This window comes from Oryctolagus cuniculus, chromosome 17 (genome assembly GCF_964237555.1).
Source record: "Oryctolagus cuniculus chromosome 17, mOryCun1.1, whole genome shotgun sequence".
NCBI classification, from domain to species: Eukaryota; Metazoa; Chordata; class Mammalia; order Lagomorpha; family Leporidae; genus Oryctolagus; species Oryctolagus cuniculus.
This window is the reverse complement of record NC_091448.1, coordinates 21,357,424-21,362,121: the sequence shown is the minus strand read 5'-3', so window position 1 is coordinate 21,362,121 and position 4,698 is coordinate 21,357,424.

Here is a 4,698-nt window from a genome sequence, read left to right as displayed (position 1 = left end):
ATGATCATTTTTAAACAATGCATTAAAGTCTCGGCTACATTGTCATTATTGTTTTTCCTCATTTTCACAACAGTTTTACACTTAATTTAAATATACATCCAAGTGTTTATAAGAATAGGAGAGCCATTTTTTTGTTTTGTTTTTGTTTTTGTTTTTTGGGACACAGTATCACCAGGAGGTCACTATCAAGGCAAATCTGATTGAGCCCCAGTCCCAACGCCATCTGGGTATGTAGTGATGTCCAGCTCTCTGTCTGAAGGCAGGGAGATAACTTGGAAGTAGCCCCTCCTTTAAATGACTGCAATGGCTTTGATACCTTTTAAAAAGAATTCTCTTCATATTAATATGAATATTCGGCATCCTATGATTCCCTTTTACTTGGTTTTGTGTGATTGTGAGCTCTACATAGTCCCCTGAATTTTCGAACTTGGCATATTTTATTTCTCTGGGTCAATCACTACATCTAAATGTTACTCTTCTCCAACAGAGTAGATTCCTTACCTGACCTATGACCTCCCTTACATCCAGGATTGCTCGGCGGGTCACCTGAGAGGTGAGGGCCTCGTTCTGCTCAGAGCCTGAGAGCTCGCTGCGTCCTCCACGGCTCAGTTAGAGTAGAGAGGAAGCTCTTGTTCTCCCAACAGATGCAAGGGGAGGTAAGGTGAGCAGTCTGGTTTGGCGGGCGGAATGAATTGCTTTGCATTTTCTAGGCTTTGATCGATAGACGCAAAAATCAGTTTTCTTTGTTTACTTTTCCCTAAATAAATAGCACCCAAAAATAGCTAAGTACCACAAACCACAAATATTTATTGAGACACGGTCACTCTAGCTCACAGAATTCACTGCAGAGGCCAAATCAAGCACAGCAGTTGTAAGAGCAGGAGTCTGTCCCAACCAAGCAGTGTGACAGCTGGCCCCCTGACTGAACGCCACGGCCATGGGTTCTGTGTGAAATTAATTTAAACTGTTGCTTTTTCTAAAGATTTATTTACTTATTTATTTGAAAGTCAGAGTTACACAGAGAGAGAAGGAGAGGCAGAGAGAGAGAGAGAGAGAGAGAGAGAGAGAGAGAGAGGTCTTCCATCCGCTGGTTCACTCCCAATTGGCCGCAATGGCCACAGCTGCACCAATCCGAAGCCAGGAGCCAGGAGCTTCTTCCAGGTCTCTCATGCGGGTGCAGGGGCCCTAGGACTTGGGCCATCTTCCACTGCTTTCCCAGGCCATACCAGGGAGCTGGATCAGAAGTGGAGCAGCCGGAACTCGAACTGGCGTCCATATGGGATGCCAGCATTGCAGATGGCGGCTTTACCCATGACACCACAGCTCCAGCCCCTAAGTTGTTGCTTTTTAAAACAGTTGCTTGGTGGCATGACCGATGGGATGAACAGACATAGTGACAGATCACCACAAGGCCAGGTGCAGTAAACCAAGGAAATGAGGAGTCAGCAGACTGGCCGACTCGGGGCTGCTGGCCAGGAGTGACTCAACAACAGGAGGAGCCACAGGAGACTGGGCGACAGCAGGTGATCCCGTAGCAAGGAAGTCTGGCAGCAGCCGACTTCACAGCAGCCGGAGCAGCAGCAGGTGGTCTGGCGGCAGCTGGGGTGGCGGCAGGTCTCCTGGCAGGGGCCTTGGCCAGAGCCCTGCTCAGAGCAGAGGGAGCCACAGCCGGAGCAGCCCCTGGTGCCAGAGGGTTGGGGCTCCCCCTGGGTTTCTAGTAGCGTGAGGTTCTAGAAGTCTTCTGGGGGAGCCTGCCTGCCTCCAGGCTGGGAGACTGGGAGCTGCCATCACCATGTCCAGAAATTTTTTGTTGCCATTGTTCACCTCATTAGTGATGTGTTATCAGACATTCTGATTGTGGCATGATGTTGCTAGCCTTGGTTTTGAAAACAGGTGCTTAGTGCAGTGGAGGATGGCCCAGGTGCTTGGGCCCTGCACCCCATGGGAGACCAGGAAAAGCACCTGGCTCCTGGCTCCTGCCATCGGATCAGCGCGGTGCGCCGGCCGCAGCGCGCTGGCCGCGGCGGCCATTGGAGGGTGAACCAACGGCAAAGGAAGACCTTTCTTTCTGTCTCTCTCTCTCACTGTCCACTCTGCCTGTCAAAAAAAAAAAAAAAAAAAAAAAAAAAAAAAAAAAAAAGAAAACAGGTGCTTACATGATTTCCATGGAATCAGCTCTTTGCCCCTACAGGCGCAATTTACCTGGCTCTTTTGTTTCAGTGTCATCTGCCCTCCCTGCTCAGAGTGCACCCCTGACACTCTGAGCTCAAGATGAGCCATTCTTTCGTCCTCCAATGCTTTATCTTCCTGTTCCTGTGTGAGATACAGAGCCACAGTTCCTTCAATCTGGACAATACTTAAAATAGAAGCAGGCACAAAAAGGCAGACCTCAGCACATTATGGTATTGTAAATGATGAAGAAGCAAAGAAATGTATCAGGGTTTAAGGCACATGAGCTGGGAGCTATGGTGTAGTGGGTAAAGCCACCACTTATGTGCTGGCATCCCATTCGGATGTTGGTTTGAGTCCCAGCTGCTCCACTTCCAATCCAGCTTTATGCTATGGCCTAGGAAGGCAGTAGAAGGTGGCTCAAGTCCTTGGGCCCCTGCACCCACGTGGGAGACTCGGAAGAAGCTGCTGGCTTCTGGCTTTGGATCAGCTCAGCTCTAACCATTGCAGTCATTTGGAGAGTGAACCAGAAGATGGAGGACCTCTCTTTTTCTCTGGTTATACTTCTCTCTGTAACTCTGTCTTTGAAATAAATAAGATAAATCTTTTTTTTTTAAATAAAAGGCACATGGCTTCAAATTTTATATGTTCAATAGAACTGATCATTCTGTTTCTTTTTCCATACCAGTACTTGGATTCCCAGATGCACTACTAATTACTGTCAGTCCAAGTTTTTAGGTGGATGAACCAAGTTCTCCATTATTCAATAACTGTGTGTTGGTTCCCATCACATGCCATAGTCACGCATAGGAGGGAGATACAGGGACACATGCTCCACTGCGTCTCTCCATCCACAACTTAAGTCAGCAAATGAAGCTGCACCAGGAGGCCACTTTGTGTCCTGTGAAAATGTGATGCTGTTTCCCTTGTAGTTAAGAGGCCTGAGTCCCGCGTTGGAGCACCTGGGTTTGATTCCTGGTGCGGGTACAGAATCCAGCCTCCTGCTGGTATAAACCTGGAGGCAGCAATGATGGCTCAGGTAGTCGGGCTCCTGCCACCTGCCTGGGAGAGCAGGATTGAGTCCCCAGCCCCTGTGTTTGGCCCTGGCCCAGCTCTGTCTGTTGTGGGCATTTGAGGAGTGAACCAACCAGAGAGCTCTCTCTCTCTCTCTCTCTCTCTCTCTCTCTCTCGCTTGCTCACTCTTGTGCCCTTTCGCTCTCATTCTCTCCCCTCCCCCGGCTCCCTCTTTCATTCTGTCATTCTACCCCTAAAACAAATAATTTTCAGAGTCGCCTTTTCTTTCAAAAGGTTAGGCAAATATGGAAATTGCTAGACATCCAAAACATCTCATGCCTTACTTTCCCCACCTCCCGCCCCGCTGATACGCATGATGCGGTCGCTGTTGAACCTTGCCGTTCCCGCGTTCATTCACTAAGTTTATCAGCATTTGCGTTTTTACACTGTGTTTCAAAGGAACATATGTTAGTTGCCAGGCTAACTGCTTCTGTTCATTTTTTACAGAACAGGGTATCTTTTGTTAAATTTTCACATAAGAAGAAAAAAAATGCACAGGGCGCTAATTATACGTAACACCACAATTAATCAGCGTCATCCCTCCATCAAGAACAGCCAGCAACGCATCATTTCAGTAGCATTTTTTCCTGGTCTTTTACTTTTTTTGTATTGTCTTTTTCTTGACTTCTGATCATTGAAACCTTCCTCTTCCCTGCCGCATGTAAGCCCAGTGTCCCCAGGTCGTCACCAGGCCAGGAGATGGTGTCAGTCTAGGAAGGACAGATCCTTCTGCAGGCAGAGAGACACCCCGTGGCGCTGCTGACGCCGCTAGAATCACCTTCATCAAATCTATGTGTGCACAACACAGATCAGAACACTTTTTAAAAATGATTTTAATTCAGAATGTACTAAAACACAGTTCAAATACATCACATGACGTCATCACCAGCATGTGTTATCTTCAGAGATGTATCCCAGGATGGGGTGAGCAGCCCTAATCTGGAATTCTGAAATGCAAGATGTTTCAAAATCTGAAACTTTTCCAGCATCAATATGACACCCAAATGGGGAAGATTCCACACGTGACCTCCTGTGCTTCCTGAGGGCGCACTGAGAGTAAAGTGTGAAATAGCCTTCGGTCTTTGGCTGGCCCCGTGAGTTAGGCAGGACAAAGGTCACTATTCCTATCTTGGTCGTTTGCCGTGCAGCTGGGATCTGACAGAGGTGGGGACAATGCTCAGGCTTTGGGTTCCAGGTCCCGGACGCTTTGTGGGGTTTGTTTCTTTGTGCTGCCCCACCTGTAGGTGTAACACCATTGTCTGGGCAGAGGGCGGATGTGCATTTTGAGTTGCTTCTCCCAAAATGGAAATAATTACACCTCTCCCTGACGAACACTTTGCTGTTTACAAAGTTCGTCTCAAATACTTTTCTGACCCCAGTGACTCTTAGAGACTGCCTGTGAGCGTTCCAGCCAATGAGAGGAGGCTTTCATCTTCTCTGGATTTTGGTCCACCA